The sequence below is a fragment of the Armigeres subalbatus genome, chromosome 2 (genome assembly GCF_024139115.2).
Source record: "Armigeres subalbatus isolate Guangzhou_Male chromosome 2, GZ_Asu_2, whole genome shotgun sequence".
Lineage (NCBI taxonomy): Eukaryota > Metazoa > Arthropoda > Insecta > Diptera > Culicidae > Armigeres > Armigeres subalbatus.
The window spans coordinates 351,759,661-351,782,420 of NC_085140.1; the positions used below are offsets into that span (position 1 = coordinate 351,759,661).

The following is a 22,760-nucleotide window of genomic DNA, read 5'->3' on the forward strand; positions in this document are numbered from 1 at the left end:
CGATCCACCTTGCCCGCTGCGCACCTCGCCTTCTTGTGCTCGTCGGATCGTTGTCGAGAACCATTTTCACCGGGTTACTGTCCGACATTCTGGCTACGTGCCCGGCCCACCGCAGTCGTCCGATTTTCGCGGTGTGAACGATGGATGGTTCTCCCAACAGCTGATGCAACTCGTGGTTCATTCGCCTCCTCCACATACCGTCCGCCATCTGCACCCCACCATAGATGGTACGCAGCACTTTCCTTTCGAAAACTCCAAGTGCGCGTTGGTCCTCAACGAGCATCGTCCAGCTCTCGTGTCCGTAGAGGACTACCGGTCTAATGAGCGTTTTGTAGATTGTCAGTTTGGTACGGCGGTGAACTCTATTCGATCGGAGCGTCTTGCGGAGTCCAAAGTACGTACGATTTCCAGCCACTATGCGTCTCCGAATTTCCCTGCTGGTGTCATTTTCGGCAGTCACCAGTGAGCCCAAGTACACAAATTCTTCTACCACCTCGATTTCGTCACCACCGATGCAAACTCGCGGTGGGTGACTCACATTGTCGTCTCTTGAACCTCTTCCTATCATGTACTTTGTCTTCGACGTGTTGATGACTAGTCCGATCCGCTTAGCTTCCCTCTTCAGTCTGATGTAGGCTTCCTCCATCTTCTCAAAGTTACGTGCCATAATATCTATGTCGTTCAGCCAAATAGCTGAACGGACTTATTGAAAATTGTACCACTCGTGTTAATCCCTGCTCTTCGTATTACCCCTTCCAAAGCGATGTTGAATAGCAGACACGAAAAACCATCACCTTGCCGTAACCCTCTGCGGGTTTCGAAGGGACTCGAGAATGCCCCTGAAACTCGAACTACGCACATCACCCGACCCATCATCGCTTTGATCAACCGTGTCAGTTTATCCGGAAAACCGTGTTCGTGCATTAGCTGCCATAGCTGGTCCCGATCGATTGTATCATATGCGGCTTTGAAGTCGATGAATAGATGATGTGTGGGCACGTTGTATTCGCGGCATTTCTGCAGTACTTGGCGAATGGCGAACACCTGGTCCGTGGTGGAGCGTTCGCCCATAAAACCCGCCTGGTACTGCCCCACGAACTCCCTTGCAGTTGGTGCTAGTCGACGGCATAAAATTTGGGAGAGTATCTTGTAGGCGGCGTTCAGCAATGTGATTGCGCGGTAGTTGCTACAATCCAGCTTATCGCTCTTTTTGTAGATGGGACACACGACACCTTCCATCCACTCCTGTGGCAAAACTTCCTCCTCCCAAATCTTGGTAATGACCCAGTGCAGCGCTCTAGCCAGTGCCTCACCACCGTGTTTAAATAGCTCTCCTGGTAGTTGGTCAACCCCAGGGGCTTTGTTGTTCTTCAGCCGGCCAATCTCCTCCTGGATTTCCTGGAGATCCGGAGCCGGTAAATTTATTTCCTGCGCGCGTTCCCCCAGGTCCGTCACCATACCGCCATCTTCGTCTGCCACATCGCCATTCAGGTGTTCTTCGTAGTGCTGCCGCCACCTTTGGATCACCTCACGCTCGTTCGTAAGAAGGTTCCCGTTTATGTCCTTGCACATATCCGAATGATGGCTGTTGGCAATCAACACTGGCCAGGTAACAAGTAAGCATTAAATATAACCAACTGTCAAAGACGAGCTTAGTACTTTACATTTAATTCCACCACGTGGTGTGCAAAGAAGCAGCACCATTATCACAAGATCGCATATGCTCCTGGGATTTGCGGACGATATCGATATTATCGGGATTGATCGCCGTGCCGTGGAAGAGGCTTTTGTGCCTTTTAAGAGGGAGGCAGCAAGGATTTTGGACTCACGATCAATACCAGCAAAACGAAGTAGCTGGCAATCAACGTGGGTTCATTAGTGGTGGTGATAGCGAAATGTTGCTGGATGATGAAAAATTTGAAATGGTAGAAGAATTTGTGTATCTTGGAACATTAGTGACGTGCGATAATGATGTTACCCGCGAGGTGAAAAGGCGTATTGCAGCTGCAAATAGGGCTTCTTACGGACTCCGTAACTAGCTTAAGTCCCGTAGTCTGCAAACGAAATCAAAACTCGCATTGTATACTACTCTGATTCTTCCGGTGGCCTTATACGGCCATGAAACATGGACGTTAAAGGAGGCTGATCGGAGAGCTTTCGGAGTGTTTGAGCTTAAGAACGGTATCTGGCGGCGTCCCATGAATCACGAGTTGTATCAGGTGTATAAAGGGCTGGATATTATTAAGCTTATACAACACGGCAGAGTACGGTGGGCTGGTCACGTTGTTCGTATGCTGGAAGAACGTCAAGCGAAGATAATATTTAGTAGAGAACCCGGAAGAGGCCGCAGGCTCCGTGGAAAGCCGCGTACACGATGGCTGTTTGCAGTTGAAGAGGACCTGAGGGCGCTCAATGTTCAGGGCGACTGGAAGCGATTGGCCCAGGATCGAGTCCAGTGGAGAAGGATATTCCATTCGGCGTAGGTTCATCGAAGAGCTGTAGCCCATCAAGTATCAAGTAGTAGTAAAAACAGAAACCAGTGTATACAGTTTGGAGCATATGCAATGCAAGTATAATGCTGATATAAATAGTACTTACTTTAATGCTTATTGGTTACCTGGGTGCGGGTTGTTGACCTAACACTGTCTCGGCATAACATTAAAAAATCTTTTCACAGAATTAACATAAGAAATCCAATTTCAAAATTATATAATAATTTACTAGAACACCATTTTTTTATATTTTCTGTATTTCATAATCATACGAAATAAACATGTATATGTATTGTATATGTCTACTAGTATTTCGTCAGTTGACGAAATAAAATTTACTTTACATACATTTGATCTGACGGCCGCTGGTTTTGATTTTAAATCTATCAATTTATGATAACAAAGCATCGATGTGGAATTTTGTGACGTGAAAAAGTAAAAAAAATCAAAAAGCCTCAATCAATTGCAAGTTTTGTCAGGAAAATTATATTGGCCTGTATTCAGGCTTTCACCCAATAAGAGTGGCTATAGTAATCTACCTATCGATGATGAAGTCTTTCTCGTATATTGTAAAATGTAATGATAAAAACACATGAAAGAGGTCAAAATAGCGCTCCAGAAGAGATTCAATTATTTTCATTAATTCACTTTATTGGCGAATGCGTTCCAGTAAATCAGGGAAAAAAATCTCCGTTTTTTGTTGTTTTTTCAAGGGGGCGTTTGGTAAACACAAACACACACACATGGACGTGCGCGTTGACACACTATGGGTCCCCGAGCCTTCTATCGAATGTTCTGTTTTGGAGTGATCCTGTACCCTATATTAGTGTACCTAATACACGAAAAAGGCGAACACGCGTCCCAACCATGTGATTGCTTCATGTTTTGAAATCATTTTCAGTGTAAACAGTGCAATGTCAGTGTGACTGGAAATGAAATAAATCTGCCCGAGTAGCAAACAAAAGTTCAGTCGGAACAGAGCCACCAACGAGTGCGCATCGCACAAAATCCACCGATAAGCAGCCGATCAGTTAGATCCAGGTCTTGCACATCACAAGCGATGCGATGGCGGCGTACCGTCGTACCGCATAGAGCAGTGTGCAATTCGTCACCTCACCATGGGCGTTGAACTCTGGCGAACGTTTGGGTAAGCAGCGCTCATGATTTGAGCGGAAGGATAAACGGCCCTTGGAAAAGCAGTTTTATTGAAGACACCGAATAAGTTGAATAGTAGATAACAACTGAAGAAAGTGTCAGAGTGAGGATTCGAAGCGTAAAAACGGCAAATACGAACAAGTGCAAGATGACAAACTCACACGAGCGGAAAAGGCAGCAAGCAAGGCCACGTGTCAATGGTTTATTCGACAATTTTATTCGAATTCATATCATGTTTCGGTTCACACTTCGGTAGCGAGTGCTACGACACCTCAGCAGTACACCCATTGTGAAAAACACCTGTACCATGCAACGTTAGGAAATCGTCAACGTTTCAAAATTATGTATCAATAAGTCAACATTGTCAGGCGCTGGGCACGATTTGTACAGCGAAGAGAAAAGTCTTATCAGTGGTAATGTTTGCTGATAATTTTTTTAAAACCTGGATAAATGTGTTCCCCATCCAATCAATTAGTAACATAGTAACAATGTTGTGCTGGAAGAACGCAAAGGAATGGTAAAATATCTACAAAACCCTTGAATAATTTTAATTGCGATAAACGCTGTTAGTGTGAAGGTATTTTAATTTATCCTATCGTACACATAGTTTCAAATCACATGATTAGGAGTGACAGCAAATCTAATACAAACCAGCGGTCAACTAATGTATTTCAGTTTTCCCTACAAAAAAAAGGTTAAAAATGTCTTTAAAATGAAATGACTTGTAGGTACTTTAATTCAATATTTTTAAAAAAGTATAACGTGAAAAAAAATAGTTCAAGCGGACAGTGCATATTAGAATAGTAATTTAGGAACCTTAGACTGACCAAAGCTCAACCACCAGCAGCCTCTTGATTATCTGATATACAAAAAAAAAACAAGAAACAGTTATTTTTAGACGAAGCTCTAAGTGGAATCAAGTGACAAAAAAACCCTTCAATTATCACCACGTTTCATAGTATATCTGTTTGAATCGATAACCAGTTGATAGATTTCCATTTTCAAATATTGTCGATGCACATGAAGTTTAATTCCGTCAGTTTTATAAATTTCCCACTTTTCGGATTTTCGGATTTTATCGGATTTTCACAAATCGACCGACGACAATTTGTGACCAACAATCTGTTTAATTTTTGAATTTCGTGAAGTTTGACAATGACGAAATCTAATTTTGTTAATGTCATACCGTTTCATTGATTTACAAACAATACGAAAGAAAAACATCAAACGCCGAATAAACAGAACGATATTCCGAGTAATTTCGAACTCAAATCCAACAAATGCTGCAAGCCTTAAAAATAATTCTTATTAGATGTTGCATAGCTTTGGCTCGTTGCGAGCGGCAAATGTAACCTCCTGCATTTCAAGAATACCTGTTTTGATGTTTACCATTGTCCGCAGGAACTCGACCATCGAAATTCATATTTGGGGCGCCTTATGAATCTTTGACTGATCAACTCATCCAAAGTGCTTTATATACGCAGTTGCCAAAAAGAGTATCGAAATCTCGATAGTCGTGTTGTCTACGTGTGGGCGTCCCGATTCCGACGTCCATGGTTCGAACTCAGCCTGCGGCATTTTACTTTTTTTAATCGCTCTATTTGTGTGATTTTTTTTACAAAGATTATTCCATCACCGTAATTTACTATGGCACTCTTCAGTAGTAAAAAACCCATATTAAAACAATCCATAAGTGGACTTCAGGTTTGAATGCCACAGACCTACTCCCTATAGTTGATTGTTGATCCCTCAGAACTCGCGTGCTTTACTTGGGAAGGTAACACTGTTCTACGAATAGTTGCTCTACGATTTCGATTATTCTCTGTTCGATTTGCGATACGATGTCATCAATTTTATTCGCGTTCTCTCGCATTGGGATATTTTATTTGCAAAATGAGAAATGATTTACTCTTTGAAGGAATCACCTTGTTACTTATATCTCCAAATTGTTGGACCAATCTTTTGGACTAAACTCTCGCTACGAGTTTGTTTGAACTTATATTTATTCAATCAACTTTGTAATCATGTATGTTGTACAAGTCATAGCCAATCAACAAACGGTACAAATGTTCAACGCTTGTTTGAAAATATTGCGCAATATTACGCAATACTGCGAAAGTGTATTGAGGCGCGTCTAATACATATAAAAAAACTAAATCTCCTATGCAATATTGCGAAATGCCTTCGATCCGATGTTTGATTGAACATATTGCGCGATGTTGCGCAATATTTGTTACATATATTCGGTATAGGGGGCAGACCATTTTCCACAGATTTAAAAACAAAATGGATCCTTTATAAAAAGCTCGAATGTGTTTTCGAGCAAATGAATTTTAAGAAAAATGAAACTCGGAAATCGTTCTTTGAACTAAATATAACTGGTTGAGAACGAACTGTAAAGTACTAAAAGAGGTGTATGGAGAAAATATTAAACCTTAAAAAAAAATACACTGGAGAGAATCGATAACTTATGTAAAAATTGAAATATCTCAAGATAATTTTAACAAAATATCTCGCCAATTGTTTTTACGTAGAACTACGACTGTCTTTTCTATATTGGGGTACACTTCACGATTGCCGAGGCACACTAGGGTGTCGAGAATGTTTCCCCACCGAAAACCATCCAATATAGGGTCGATTTCGCCATCTCCGGATTCTGCGCCCTTGTTCGCAAGGCTAACTGGAGACCTCAAGCCAGCATAGACGTCCAATTAAATGCAACTTACAAGCCTTTAGTTAGGCGGTGCAGCTCGTTTCTGCTAACTTACACGCGCGTTTTCTCTCGTAAACTTGGGGGCATCTGACGGCAGCTTCTCGCTTACGCCTATTAATGCCAGTAGAGGGGCTCGAAATCTTCTTCGCTGCTGCAGTGGATGCATTCTAGGAAACTTTTTTCAGCTCGTTTTTGCTGGTTCCTAGGAGTCTGTCGGAGTAAATGCAAAGTCCGACGCAACTCACGTGAAGGAATAATAATTATTATCAATAAACTGTCAAACTTCTTCGTCGCGGCTACTCTGACTTCCTCCATAGGATGACCACTAGAGTGGCCCAGCCTTGTATGGGGGAAAAAAAAGTTGTCGAATTCTACGAGGCACCCCCTGGATTGTGCCTTTGGGTAAGAGAAACAATCTCTGAAAATTTCAGCTCAATCGCTTTTTTTTTAAGTCTTTATTAAGGTGTTTTTTTAATCTACAGACTAAGTTCAACACCGAGCTCAATCGCTTGTTGCATAAGCTGGCGCATTTGATTTGAAGTTTGTAAGGTGGTTTCAGCCTAAATGCATAGGAAAATACACCTCCGTCACTATTTCGTTCAGGAAATTGATTCGGTGTGCCCGATTGAGCTCAGAATTGCAACAAAGGCAGTTGATGTGTTAAAGATCAATTCCACAGAACATAATTATACTAATATAATTATACTAAGATTGAATTACTTTTTATAAAGTTTCAACGGTGCAAAGTAAGGGCTGCCGAAAAGAAATCAGTGCCACAAAAAAACTTGAGTCCCAGCAGTTTTCCTGTTTTTTCTTATTGTTTCCTCAATTAAATTTGCCACAAGAAATCAATCTGTACCACTGCAACAATCATCGACGAAAACTGAAACAGAGACAAAGCAGCCGCCGCTAAGCCAGGTGGCTCATTACAGAAAACCCATCGTGTCAGCTGGGCTGTCAATAGCGTTTGGTGGTCATTAGACTGGCCCAGGAAACAAAAGGTTGTCGAATTCTAAGAAAATAGATCTCTGAAAATTTCAGCTCAATCGCTTGTTGCATAGGCTGGCGCATTTGATTTGAAGTTTTTTATTGTGGTTTCAGACAAAATGCATATGAAAATACACCTCCGTCACGCTTTCGTTCAGGAAATTGGTTCGGTATGCCGGATTGAGATCAGAATTGCAACAAAGGCAGTTGATATGTTAAAGATCAATTCCACAGAAAATTATACACTCAGCGAACTGGACTATCGAAATTCATAACTGGCGCCTTATGAATATTCGACTGATTATTCCACCAACAGTGCTTCTTATACGCAGTTACCTCTTCGAATACTCAAGCGTCGATGGGCGTGTGGTCTACATACCGGCCTCCTGACCCCGACGTCCATGGTTCGAATCCAGTCTACCGCACTTCACTTTTTTTAAAATGAAAATCATCATTCATAAAGGCAACATATTGAAATTCATACCGATTCCTTGTGGCAAATTTCCATAAGGCGTTTTATTGAAAATCGTACGTCCATTTTCCTCAGTGTACGATTATTAAATTAACTTTTCTTTCGGCTGATCTATTGGGGGTTAGGTTGTGCACTTTGGAATTCATTGATTGTCATGAAAAACGTGCGCATGTTATCAAAGGTGGCTGAGATATGTGCTGTGGCGCGCGTTCCTCTACATATGTTTGAGCGCGCGCGAAACCACACGTCGCAGGTATCTTTGATGACATGCGTATGTTTTTCATGGCAATCAATGAATTCCAAAGTGCACAACCTAACCCCCAATAGATCAGCCGAAAGAAAAGGTAATTTAATAATCGTATAATTTTCTGTGGAATTGATCTTTAACATATCAACTGCCTTTATTGCAATTGTGAGCTCAATCGGGCATACCGAACCAATTTCCTGAACGAAAGAGTGACGAAGGTGTATTTTCCTATGCATTTTGGCTGAAACCACCATAAAACTTCAAATCAAATGCGCCAGCTTATGCAACAAGCGATTGAACTGAAATTTTCAGAGATCTATTTTCTTAGAATTCGACAACCTTTTGTTTCCTGGGCCAGTCTAATGACCACCAAACGCTATTGACAGCCCAGCTGACACGATGGGTTTTCTGTAATGAGCCACCTGACTTAGCGGCGGCTGCTTAGTCTCTGTTTCAGTTTTCGTCGATGATTGTTGCAGCGGTACAGATTGATTTCTTGTGGCAAATTTAATTGAGGAAACAATAAGAAAAATTAGGGAAACGGCTGGGACTCAAGCTTTTTTGTGGCACTGATTTATTTCCGGCAGCCCTTACTTTGCACCGTTGAATGTGCAAAAACAATCTTTTAAAAAAGGAAAAACGATCCGTAAATAACTTCTGAATGTTCTATAAAACGCTACCATAAATCTATAAAATAGTCCGAGAGTATCCACAAAGAATAATTTTAAGATCCATAGCCACATTAAAATTTAGCAATCAATAGGATGTTTCTTTAAACTCGGTCAAGAAAAACAATAAAATTGTTGCTATTTTTCCACAAACGTATGATAAATGATCCATAAGTATCTGAAAAATAATCCATAAAAATATATTTTGATCCATTAAACTAAAATTTTGCGCAGTTTTGATCACGATGATGATCCATAATTTCATTAATATGATCCATAGTTTTCATTAATATGATCCATAATTTTGAAAATTATGGATCGTTGCTTGAAAAGAAGGCCAATGAAACTATATTAATTGATCCCCAAAATGTTTAAAATTTATGGATAATATCATCAAATGTATGGATCAAATGGCCAAAATTATGAATCAAATTAATGAAATTATTATCATCATCACGATAAAAATTGCGCATATTTGAAGTTTTATGGATCAAAATATATTTTTTTATGGATCATTTTCCAAAGATTTGTGAATCATTTGTCATACATTTATGGGAAAAAAGCAAGAATTTTATTGTTTTTCTTTACCATGTTTAAAGAAACATATTTTCCTTTTAATTGCTAGATTTTTATGTGGTTATGGAACTTAAAATTATTCTTTTTGGATACTCCCGGACTATTTTATAGATTTATGATAGCGTTTTATCGAACATTCAGAAGTTATTTACGAATCGTTTTTTATTTTTCATGGATCGTTCTTTATTGTTTATATGCAAAAGTATGTTTTGCCTTTATTTTCCTCTCAAATCTCCTGGTTGTTATTCCATTTTGTGAAATACCATTAATACGAAGAAACTTCTATTTATTAATTTAACTATGTCATCATTTGTGTTGTGTTGTTATACAAGTAGTAACCATCCCTAGACGATACCGATTATGACAATTTAATTTCTAACATTGTGCAATATACTGTGAATATGTTTTTTTTTGCCTGTCTGATATATTTGAAACTTTATAATTCTTGAAAAATGTCTATACTATCCTTGAGTGCAAGAAAGTCCTCATCAATAAAATCGTTCAAGAAAGTAATTTACTATGGCGCTCATTAGTAATAGAGAGCCCTTATTTAAAACTTCCTTCCTCAGCACTCGTGTGCTTTTCATGGGTAGGTAACACCCCTTGGTCTACGCATTCGTTTATTCTCTGTTTTATTTCAGTTACGATGCCATGCCAGTGTTCTAACCTCACGCACTTTTTAAGTACTGGTTTAGTTGTATACCGTTGTTGTCTGTAGGTTTGTTGGAACTTGAGGGAGAATGGTTAAAAATAAAACAAATTTAAAAAAAATAAAAACAAACTATCAAATTTGGTGGAATTAAAATTACTACTTTAAAGTGGTTACCCTTTTTCTTAAACTTTTTTTTTATACTCCTATATTTTGCGCAATGCATTCGATTCGAAGACAGATTCTTCAAACTTCTATTTATTTATTTAACTATATCATCATTTGTGTTACACAAGTCGTAGTCATCAGTGAAGGATACATATTCTATCGCTGTGAAAATGTATTCATGCATATCTGATACATCGGAAGCTTTATCATTCTTGATAAATATTAAGCATTCTTAATTGACAGAAAATGTTTATTGATGTAATCCTCGAGCTGACTGCATGCATTTTCGGTTGGTTTGAATACTACATGTCTACTGGCCAGAGCCTTATTTTTTCTTTGTCAACGAAGTTTTCGGCTCTAGTCTGGTTCTTCTCATTATTAGGTATATTATTTTGTTTAAGTTAACTATTTTTATTCTCGTCAATTCTAAATCCATCTGCAAAAGGTCCTAAAATTTGCGCTTGAAAATTATTTACGATGACATTTTTAAGTGATAATAAGCCCCTATTAAAATAATCATTAAGCAGATTTCTGGCATGTTCAGTTGGTTTGAATACTACACGTTTACTTGCTAATATTTGATCCATTATTCAAAGAACCTCTGCCGTTTTTCTCTGTTTGGCTGCAAATGTAAGGTCATCAAATTTGCCTGCGTCCTTGCAACACAACGCCATTTTGTTATGTCGTCGTTTCGGGATCTTTTGTTAGCAATATGAGAATTGATTTCATGTATTTGAATATGCTGAAATCACCAGTCGTTTATTCGATTTCGAATACTCTTTCACCAACCTCTACATCAGTTAAATGCGTGCTATCGATTTAAAACTTACTTTGCTGATGTATGCAAGAGTACACGCAAAAAAAGCGTTCATGAATTCGTGAACTAACGAGTTCACGGTGTATTTTTTCGGGAACAACAGTCACGGATTCGGCAATACAGTCACGTTTTCTGGAACGTTCTGGAAAACGTGACTGGTGTTCCCGAATCCATGAATTAAATCACGGTGTATTTTTGCTGGTTCACGAATTCGGGAACGCTTTTTTTGCGTGTACGACGTTGATAATCGAATTCATGTTTTCGTGTCTTGTAAGTCTCATAACACAATTTTTTATCCTAATCTTATGTTACAACTACCAACCATCTGTTTTTATCTTACGGTTTGTGATTATAATTATTCTTGACTTATTAGAATATTTTCTGTGTAAAATAAGAAAAGATTTATTTCACTTAATTATAGTGAAATCACGACCTTGTTTAGCTCTATACTCTATTTAGCACTCGATACGATGAAAGATTCTATTAATAAATTCGTTCTTGAAAATTATTCAAATTGGTTTTCTTAAGTGATAAAAAGATTCTATTAAAATAATCATTAAGCAGAGTTCAGGCATGTTCCGTTGGTTTGAATACCACTTGCTCACTTGCTAATATTTGATCCTTTATTCAAAGAACCTCTGCCGTTTTTCTCTGTTTGGCTGCAAATGTAACGTCGTCAAATTTGCCTGCGTCCTTGCAACTCAACGCCATTTTTTTGGATTTTTATTAACGATATTTTGTTATGTCGTCGTTTCTTTTGTTAGAAAAATGAGATTTCATGTATTTGAATATGCTGAAATTACCAGTCGTTTATTCGATTTCGAATACACTTTCACCAACCTCTACGTCAGTCAAATGCGTGCTATCGATTTAAAACTTACTCTGCTGATGTATGCAAGAGTACGTTGGTAATCGAATCCATGTTTTCGTTTCTTGTAAGTCCCATAACACAAATTTTTATCTTAATCTTGTGTTACAACTACCAACCATCTGTTTCTATCTTACGGTTTTTGATTATAATTATTCTTGACTTATTAGAATATTTTCTGTGTAAAATAAGAATAGATTTATTTCACTTAATCATAGTGAACGACCTTCCACGACCTTTTTTAGCTCTATACTCTATTTAGCACTCGATACGATGAAAGATTCTATTAATAAATTCGTTTTTGAAAATTATTCAAATTGGTTTTCTCAAGTGATTAAAAGATTCCATTAAAATAATCATTAAGCGGATTTCTGGCATGTTCCGTTGGTTTGAATACTACTTGCTTACTTGCTAATATTTGATCCATTATTCAAAGAACCTCTGCCGTTTTTCTCTGTTTGGCTGCAAATGTAAGGTCGTCAAATTTGCCTGCGTCTTCCGGCGATTTGAACTTATTGTGCTGATTTTCAGTTGGGTGCCAACTACAACCAACCAACCTGATTGCTCGATTGACCTCAGAATTGCAAAACCGGCAGTTGGTATGCTACAGAACAATTTCACAGAACATTGTGTGATGATTAAATGAACTTTTATATAATTTTCGGATGATTTATTATTGTCTATTTTTGGATTTATTGATCGAATCGAGGCAGCTGAAAATTATATAAAAGTTCATTTAGTCATCGTGCAATGTTTTGTGAAATTGTTCTGTAGCATACCAACAGCCCTTTTTGCAATTCTGAGCTCAATTGAGCAATCAGAACCAATTTTTAGATCTAATGAGTGTCAGAGGTGGATTTTTCTATATATTTTGACTGAAATTCCCATACAAACTTCAAATCAAATGCGCCAGCTTATGCAACAAGCGATTGAGCTGAAATTTTGAGAGATTGATTTTCTCACCAAAAGACACAATCCTGGGGGGTGCCCCGTGGAATTCAACAAAAAAAAATTCTCCCCATACTAAGCTTGGCCAGTCTTATTTACATACCACATAACTTGTACTACTAGTATGCAGGATGATTGAAAAAAATCCCAACCAAAATTTATTTAACCTGACCGGCATTATCCTTCAATTCCGACAATTTGCTTTTTTCTCAATACAACAACTGCTGGTTCCACCAAAAAAATCTCTTTTTTTGACAGTGGATTTATGTCCGCCTTATTATCAGCCTTGATCTTGCTTTAAAATCGTTCTAAAGACTGTTTCACTAACCAACTTGTGTAGCATTTGTAGCGATCATCGAGAGGTTGCAATATAGCTTTTACTTATTTTTGCCAATTTTTTAATTCTGCTCCAAAATTTAGTTTTAGTTCGAAATAAAAAAGACTGTAAACAGAACTTTCTACGGTTATACATCACTAAATAATATCACAGCCATCGTATCTTCTGGGTCATACACACCACTCTTGTTATAAACTCTGGAAAACAGTTTGGGAACCTATATTCTACGCGGTCGGGCTGAAACGCCGAAACATAGGAAAAAGTGCAATCGAAAGCGAGAGCATTCAAGCGAGGACCAAAAAGCTTGCCATAGCGCATAAATCTTGTCCTGGGTGTGTGGGGTGTGGGCTCCACAAGCTAGATCGTAAGTTGCTTTTCAATTGTAAAGCAATAAAGATGTACAATATTCCAGATTTGCACAGGAGTAACTTTGGCTGCGGATGGCTGTCGTCGATTGTTGTTGTTGCTGTTGAGTTTTGGGGATTCTGGAAGCGTACATAAAGATGTTTACCAACAACAACGTACAGCATTCATATGGCTGTGCATACAATTGCATTTATGGATAAAAAAATTGAAAAATAGGGATGATACATAAAGCTTCCCAAATATGCTCACACAAAGATAGCTGCTTTTAAAAAAGTAAGGTAGGTGGCGCTTATAGGTGAAAATCTTTTCCACGAAATAAGAAGACGGTTAATGATTTCATGTTTTGTTAAGACCATGAATATAAAAGCTCCCGACTTTGCGGATTATTTTCAATTAACACATCCAATGCGGTGGGTTCCTAAGACCAAATAATGAAAATAAAAAAGAGGTTTAACACGGAGTTTGAACTTAAGTTTATCGGGTAAGAACCCGGCCTGCTATTTCTCAATCATCCTTACTTCTAGGGAACCGAGTGTTCAAAGTGTAACAGCTTGTGCATTTTTTCGACAGATAAGCATGCCACAAATAGGGATAAATCGATAAAAGTAAATATGAGTAAATACTCGATACTTTTGATTCGATACCAAGTACTTTTGGAATCGATACTTTTATACCGATATCACATAAGTATCGAATTGAAGTAGTTGAATCAATTGAGTACTCAATTCAAAATCTATTAAATATTATAAATTTGAATAGAAACACTCATATTTTTTCGTAAGAATCTTTTGAATGCTAGTATTTAAATCGAATAAATACGTTCAAGTATTTATTTTTTGCTGGGAACATTATTTTAGGCTTTTAGTGGAATGTATTTACTTGTCATACGACGAGTTTGTACTATTCAATTTAATTCCACTACTTTATTGTACCTAAGTCGAGTCAAGTACGAGACACTGAAGACGGCCCTACTGTTGATGTCGAAATACGTATCTGTCAAAGGTACAATAAAGTAGTAGAATTAAATGATATAGTACTCGTCTTATGACAAGTGTTTTTTGCTGCTTAACACTTTTTTGTGACCAATCCTTCCCGAATTTCCTCAAAGTCGATAATAAATTACGCAAATATCTTGGGTAATATTGGATGTGCACTAATATTTGCAGCTGTTTTCTAATTATTCAGAGTTTTACGTCTATATGAACATGAAATAAAAAATAGGGCAACTATAAATATAATGATTTCAATCGCTTACATCTAAAATGTGTTAGGGGGTTCCGTAGCGTAGTTGGCTACACGTTCGCCTCATAAGCGGACGATCATGGGTTCGATTCCCAGCCCCTTCACCAAGCCCTTGTCAGTCGCCGGAGGTGCAGCCCAAAACGGTGGCGACTGACAAATTGTTTTTCTCGGAGGCATTCCTCCAACGTAACCCGATAAATAGCAACCGAACAATGCATCGAGCAATTGGATTCACGATATGGACAAATGGACACAATGGACCCGGCAATGATAACAATAATAAACATCTAAAAATAGATTCTATGTGGATTCTGTATAGCAGAATACCACAGTAGATCACGGCACAGTAGCGGTTAAGAAACACAGAGTGCCTACCAAATAGAGAAATGAATAATAATAATCTAAAATGTGTTCGCTTTTTACACACTATCGAGATAAGCTAATTGTAAAATCGATGGACAAATAGTAATAGAAAGTGCTTTCATCCAACATAAGCTATGGTATATGAATAACTACTTGTGAGTAAAATATAAATGACGAAATAAATTTACTTCGAATTGATGAGTACTCATATGATACAAGTAGGTATCGATACTTTTAATTCGATACTTTTAATTCGATACTTTAGTAGTATCGATACTTTTATTCGATACTACTTGAAAGTAAAAGTATCGATACCTTAGTGGTATTGTTTCATCCCTAGCCACAAATAATGATCCCACGCCGAAGGAAATGACGTGCAGATTCGTATACAAAATACATTACATTTATTTTTGGCGGAGTTTCAAAAGCGAATTTTATGATCGTCAGTATGGAATCGATAATTTTGTTCATGGTGTCATGACCTAACAAATTTTACTTTTCATGGTTTTATATTCATGAGTACGTATGGGGTCGGATTTGTTTACGTGCTGTAGTCATTAGCGATATTTGGACAAATTTCACTTCCATAGACCATAAGCTGAACTTGGCTGTTTATGACACACCATCCCAAGCAGCAATTCTTTGTGAGAAACAACAACTGTGATGTAAATAACTAAAGGTCTGACGTATGCACAACGCATCGTATATGGAACTCCTTTGTAACAAAAAAAAAACGCGAGAGGTGTAATCCATTTGTAATATCTTGCGGCTATATGAAAATAAGAAGACAAAAACCAACTGGGAATCAAACCATGAACCTAGAGTTTTGCAACCCTTTTACTAAAACCATCATACCATCAATTCTACTGGGAGATACGGCTGATAAGTGCATTACCTAAACAACAAAGCTATTTGAAACTTCATTGCACCTTTTAAGGCACATGCAGAGAACTGATAAAATATAATGTTGCTCGCCTGAAACACTTTGGCAACAACCATGAAAGGTTACTAAATTCATGAGACTTATCTGTTTTGTTTATGATATGCAATATATTTTTAACTCATAAGTACCCATGATATCAGAAACGAGGCAGATAGCGATATCAGTGGAATGGAAATGCAACTTGGTATGTTTCTGAAACTGTCAAGTGACTTCAATGAGACATGGAATATTGTCAGAGTCGTCAATGCAATTTATTAGGTAAAAACTACTTTTTATTTGAAAATTAATTTTATAATGATCAGATGATTAATTACATTTAAATTGAAATTGGTTGGATTCGGTAAACAAGGTTTTTAGGCGGCTCAGGATGCATGATAGGTTGTTGATATAACAATTTTCGTTTCACTTATTGGTATCTGTACGTATCCGGCCTTGTACGGAAATGCCAGTTTAATTCCGCAGTAGCTGTTTCAATTGAAAAATGAAATGAAAATGAAATCATTGTTGATTATACAACAAAGCCACAAATCCATAACGCGCATATGGGGTGTAAAATTGCAAATCATTTAAGGACTTATGCTAAACAATCGGACAACATTTCAGATCTGTACAAACATTGATACGCTTGAATTGGGATTCGAAAAATGGGAGTAGAAAACCATGTGGTGAATTTGCAATTCATTTAGGGATTAATTGTATAATCACCTTAATTCCTCCAAGCTTCTTCTTCTTCTTCTTCCTCTTATTGGCATTACATCCCCACACTGGGACAGAGCCGCCTCGCAGCTTAGTGTTCATTAAGCACTTCCACAGTTATTAACTGCGATGTTTCTAAGCCAGGTTACCATTTTTGCATTCGTATATTCTGAGGCTAGCACGATGATACTTTTATGCCCAGGGAAGTCGAGACAATTTCCAATCCGAAAATTGCCTAGACCGGCACCGGGAACCGAACCCAGCCACCCTCAGCATGGTCTTGCTTTGTAGCCGCGCGTCTTACCGCACGGCTAAGCTATTCCTCCAAGCTATTTTGCATTAATAAAGGTACCTCCTATTTTTTGCTTTTGGATGCTTTTGCTTCCGAGCCTCTTGAAAAGAGGCTTCCGAGCTTCTTCAAAGAAGCTTTCGGAGCCTCTTGAAAGATTCATCCGATCCGCTTAAAAGAAGGCTTCCGAGCCTTTTGATAGGAGGCTTCCGAGCCTCTTGAAAGGAGGCTTCCAAGTCACTAGAAATGAGGTTTCCGAGCCTTTCAAAAGGAACATTCCGAGCCTCTTGAGCTTTTTGCAAGAAGGCTTTCTACCTCTTAAAAGGAGGCTCTCAAGCCTGAAATAAGGCGGCTAGGTCACTTAAAACGAAGCTTCCGGGCCTCTTGAAAAAGGGCTTCCGGGACTCTTAAAAGAAGACTTCCGGGCCTCTTAAAAGAAGACTTCCGGGCATCTTCAAAGGAGGCTTCCGAACCTCTTGAAAGACGGCATCCAAGCCCCTTGAAAGGAGGCTTTCAAACTTCTTGATAGGAGGCTTCCGGGCCTCTTTAAAGGAGGCTTCCCAGCCTCTTGAAAGGAGGCTTCCACGCGTCTTTAAAGGAGGATTCCAGGCTTCTTGAAAGGAGGCTTCCACGCTTCTTGAAAGGATACTTTCGCGCCTCTTGAAAGGAGGCTTTCGCGCCTCTTGGAAGTAGGCTTCCGAGCCTCTTGAAAGGAGGCTTTCAAGTCACTTGAAAAGAGGCTTTCAAGTCCCTTGTCCGAGCCTTTTAAAAGAGACATTCCGAGCCTCTTGAGCTTTTTTGCAAGAAGCCTTCGTCCTCTTAACAGGAGGCTCCCAAGACTTTTGATTAAAACGAGGCTTCTGGGCCTCTTGAAAGGAGGCTTCCGGGCCTCTTGAAAGGAGGCTTCCGGGCCTCTTGAAAGGAGGCTTCCAGGCCTCTTGAAAGGAGGCTTCCGGGCCTCTTGAAAGGAGGCTTCCGGGCCTCTTGAAAGGAGGCTTCCGGGCCTCTTGAAAGGAGGCTTCCGGGCCTCTTGAAAGGAGGCTTCCGGGCCTCTTGAAAGGAGGCTTCAATGCATCTCGAAAGAAGGCTAACTGGCCTCTTGAAAGGAGGCTTCCGGGCCTCTTGAAAGGAGTGCTCCGGGCCTCTTGAAAGGAGGCTTCCGGGCCTCTTGAAAGGAGGCTTCCGGGCCTCTTGAAAGGAGGCTTCCGGGCCTCTTGAAAGGAGGCTTCCGGGCCTCTTGAAAGGAGGCTTCCGGGCCTCTTGAAAGGAGGCTTCCGGGCGTCTTGAAAGGAGGCTTCCGGGCCTCTTGAAAGGAGGCTTCCGGGCCTCTTGAAAGGCGGCTTCCGGGCCTCTTGAAAGGAGGCTTCCGGGCCTCTTGAAAGGAGGCTTCCGGGCCTCTTGAAAGGAGGCTTCCGGGTCTCTTGAAAGGAGGCTTCCGGGCCTCTTGAAAGGAGGCTTCCGGGCCTCTTGAAAGGAGGCTTCCGGGCCTCTTGAAAGGAGGCTTCCGGGCCTCTTGAAAGGAGGCTTTCGAGCCTCTTGAAAGGAGGCTTCCGGGCCTCTTGAAAGGAGGCTTCCGGGCCTCTTGAAAGGAGGCTTCCGGGCCTCTTGAAAGGAGGCTTCGGGCCTCTTGAAAGGAGGCTTCGGGCCTCTTGCAAGGAGGCTTCCGGGCCTCTTGAAAGGAGGCTTCCGGCCTCTTGAAAGGAGGCTTCTGGCCTTTTGAAAGGAGGCTTCCGGGCCTCTTGAAAGGAGGCTTCCGGGCCTCTTGAAAGGAGGCTTCCGGGCCTCTTGAAAGGAGGCTTCGGGCCTCTTGAAAGGAGGCTTCGGGCCTCTTGAAAGGAGGCTTCCGGGCCTCTTGAAAGGAGGCTTCTGGCCTCTTGAAAGGAGGCTTCCGGGCCTCTTGAAAGGAGGCTTCCGGGCCTCTTGAAAGGAGGCTTCCGGGCCTCTTGAAAGGAGGCTTCCGGGCCTCTTGAAAGGAGCCTTCCGGGCCTCTTGAAAGGAGCCTTCCGGGCCTCTTGAAAGGAGCCTTCCGGGCCTCTTGAGAGGAGCCTTCCGGGCCTCTTGAAAGGAGCCTTCCGGGCCTCTTGAAAGGAGCCTTCCGGGCCTCTTGAAAGGAGCCTTCCGGGCCTCTTGAAAGGAGGCTTCCGGGCCTCTTGAAAGGAGGCTTCCGGGCCTCTTGAAAGGAGGCTTCCGGGCCTCTTGAAAGGAGGCTTCCGGGCCTTTCGAAAGGAGGCTTCCGGGCCTCTTGAAAGGAGGCTTCCGGGCCTCTTGAAAGGAGGCTTCCGGGCCTCTTGAAAGGAGGCTTCCGGGCCTCTTGAAAGGAGGCTTCCGGGTCTCTTGAAAGGAGGCTTCCAGGAGGAGGCTTCAAAGGAGGCTACCGGGCCTCTTGAAAGGAGGCTTCCGGGCCTCTTGAAAGGAGACTACCGGGCCGCTTGAAAGGAGGCTTCCGGGCCTCTTGAAGGGAGGTTTCGGGCTTTATGAAAAGAGGCTTCCAGGCCTCTTGAAAGGCGGCTTCCGGGCCTCTTGAAAGGAGGCTTCCGGGCCTCTTGAAAGGAGGCTTCCGGGCCTCTTGAAAGGAGGCTTCCGGGCCTCTTGAAAGGAGGCTTCCGGGCCTCTTGAAAGGAGGCTTCCGGGCCTCTTGAAAGGAGGCTTCCGGGCCTCTTGAAAGGAGGCTTCCGGGCCTCTTGAAAGGAGGCTTCCGGGCGTCTTGAAAGGAGGCTTCCGGGCCTCTTGAAAGGAGGCTTCCGGGCCTCTTCAAAAGGAGGCTTCCGGGCCTCTTGAAAGGAGGCTTCGAGAAACGTAGAAAGATGCCTCTAATCCTTTGCAACAAAAAACCGAGCTATTCGGAAAAAAGCTTTGATGCCTCTCAAACGAAGGCTTCCGAATCTTTGAATTCTATATTTTAGTTAAAAAGCATATTCCTAACATATTCTTCAACATTTTGTTTCGATCAGGTGAATTGCATAGAAGATTTTGTTTTTAAATTTATTCATTTGTTAATTTTTTTGTAACCGTAGCCTTTGGATGTGGAGGTCAGGATTCAATTGGCTTTGATTTACTGATCCCTATGCATATTACGTGCAAGACAAAGTTTTGAAATAAAAAATACACAATTATCAAAACATTATCAATATGGTTTAATTGGAATTCTACTAAGTCCACCATTACACATTTTTGTCCGAGGTACCCCCTGGGGCTAGCAAAGGTACCCCAGGTTGAGAACCGCTGTTCTAGGAGAAAAGTTACTTTCGGCCACCTTTTGTTTTTGGAGGAAAGTCATTCACGTGGAAAAATCATTCTCGAGAAAAAAAACATTCTCGGTTGAGTTTTATTTTTCTTTGTTTTAAAGAAAATTTTAGCGAAAGATCAGTTATTCTTAGGTCGAATGAAATAGCTTGATGACCAGTTGGGCTTCTTGGCAATAGAGGTAAGGGTACAGAACACACCAAGGCTGTGGGACCTTCTGACCACTTCGAAGGAGAATAGCACGAAATTTTAAACCTAAACACTGAAAACAGAACACTTTTAAACTACACTTTAAAATGCTTTTCGGTATTCGGTAACAAAATAAAATATGCTCGTAGATGTAGGAAACCGGAAACACAATGAAAGAGAGTCGTTGATGGACTTCGACATTTGGGCCGATGAAGACCATCTTGGTCAGTCGATAAAAGAGTTTGTAAAGAACAAACTTCTATCTAAACCTCTAATTGAAGCGCCACCATTCGCAAATTCCTTCCATACATTCCTTGTTTTGACCGGTCAGTTTCGGATAAGAAGAAAACAGGTTGGGAAATTTGGCTCCTTTATAAAGCTGGAAATTAAGTTATTGGCCCATAGATGACTCGACATGCTTGATAACGATTATCTCAAGTATTTCGAAGCGATCCAACGACGTAATCCTCATCTATACTCACAGCGATAAAATATTTAGGTACTTGAAATTAAAAAGCTCAAGTGCAGCCCAATCGGGTTGTACGCAAAGGTGTCGTTGAACTACGTGGCTGAATGTAATGTACAGGTTTTCGACTTTCCTGTTTGATGAGACCAAAGCAAGCGTTTTTCAAGCTCAGGGTGGATCTGTTGTCGTTGTTTATCCATCACCGACGCAAACTAGAACAGAGACCCAGGAAATTGTCTTGGCATAAAAGTAGCATCGTGTAAGCCTCGTGATATACAAATGCAAAAATGGTAACTTGGCTTAGAGACCTCGCAGTTAACAACTGTGGAAATGCGTAATGAACACTAAGCTGCGAAGCGGCTCTGTCCCAGTGTGGGGATGTAATCCCAATAAGAAGAAGAAGAATACTTGTATCTAATTAAATTTACTCATATGTCACATGCATACGAAAAAGAAATTAATTATCACTAATTGAATGAAAACGCAAAAAACAATATCATTTTTTTTTTCTAGCGAATACTACTTGTCACGAATCTATGAAACATATATGAGTTGAGTAGGTACTCAGAAAAAAATGTATGTTTGACATTAATCACTAATGAAGAATTGCGCAGAAACGTCTTGAGAACAATTTACAAAACCAAGTGTTGGGTATGAAATAAATTTGAACCGTTTCTTTGAGAAACTGCATATGTAACATTTTTGGCCAAAATGAGATTTTTATATATTCTGAATCCTCGTCTAAAAATACGTATTCTGGCAAAAAATGCGAAAAAAAAATTTTTGTTCAGGAATGTATGAAATTTTTTTCGTTTGTTTGAGAACTACATATGTCCACGCACTTTGAAGAGCAATTCTGAAGTACTGCTTACAGTTTTTGCACCAGAAGTGCCCCAGGGTGTTGAGTTTTGCCAAAAACTATTGATCTGTATCGAAGAAATCGAAAGATTCGGGGCCAATTTGTTCAAAAACAGTTTTTTGTTGTTTTCTCGAAATTGTGTAAAATGGACTTATGCAGTTTCTCAAACAAATGATTCATTTTCAAGCATAATTTTTGGGTTATCACTAATACGGATTTTGTGCTGGAACTATTATAGTTTCTACTAATTCATTTAAAATCTTTGTAGGTCAGTGGCGTAGCCGCGGGGGTGGTTTTGGACATAACCCCCCCCCCCCAGAGACAACATTTTTAGAAGAAATTTTTTTTTTCGAAAAAAAAAGTTCAGAAAACCCCGCCCCAGACCAAATTTCTGGCTACGCCACTTATGTAGGTGTTTGTTGAAATTGCAATTCACTTAAATTTAATCACATTTTTAGTGAATTGAGGACGGCGAGTACCATCACCAAGAAATCGTCTAACTTCTACAAACAAAACTAGATGGGAAATTTCCGCATATGTTTTCATGTACCTAACTCTCATATGAAAATTATTTTGAGTGGTGGTCATCCTATGGAGGAAGTCAGAGTAGACGCGACAAAGAAGTTTGACGGTTTACTGATTCTAATTTTCAATTTTTCAATATTTTGCTTGAAACCCGCAAATTTTTACCAATGACACCAAATAATTGAGCTTTGTTAACTATAATTAGTATGAGTTGATTTACACGTGTACTCTCTTGGCTGCTCAGAATACTCACAAACTTTCTCGATGCGATGGACTTCGACTTTTGACAATCGTTTTGACTCTATCCGCAGACCCCAGATAATTATTATTCCTTCACGTGAGTTGCGTAGAGTTTTGCGTTTACTCCGGCAGACACCTAGGAATCAGCAAAAATGAGCTGAAGAAAGTTTCCCAAAAACCATCCACTGCAGCAGTGAAGAAGATTCCGAGCCCCTCTACTGACATCAATAGACGTGAGCGAG

General features: G+C 40.1%; 1 long non-coding RNA gene across 1 annotated transcript; it reads left to right on the plus strand.

Moving 5' to 3' along the window:
- The first annotated feature begins 3,483 nt into the window (after positions 1 to 3,483).
- Positions 3,484 to 13,214, plus strand: LOC134212930 (uncharacterized). The gene is made up of 2 exons (XR_009979375.1): positions 3,484 to 9,764; positions 9,852 to 13,214. It is a non-coding gene; the product is annotated as an uncharacterized LOC134212930 (long non-coding RNA).
- Positions 13,215 to 22,760: the final 9,546 nt, after the last annotated feature.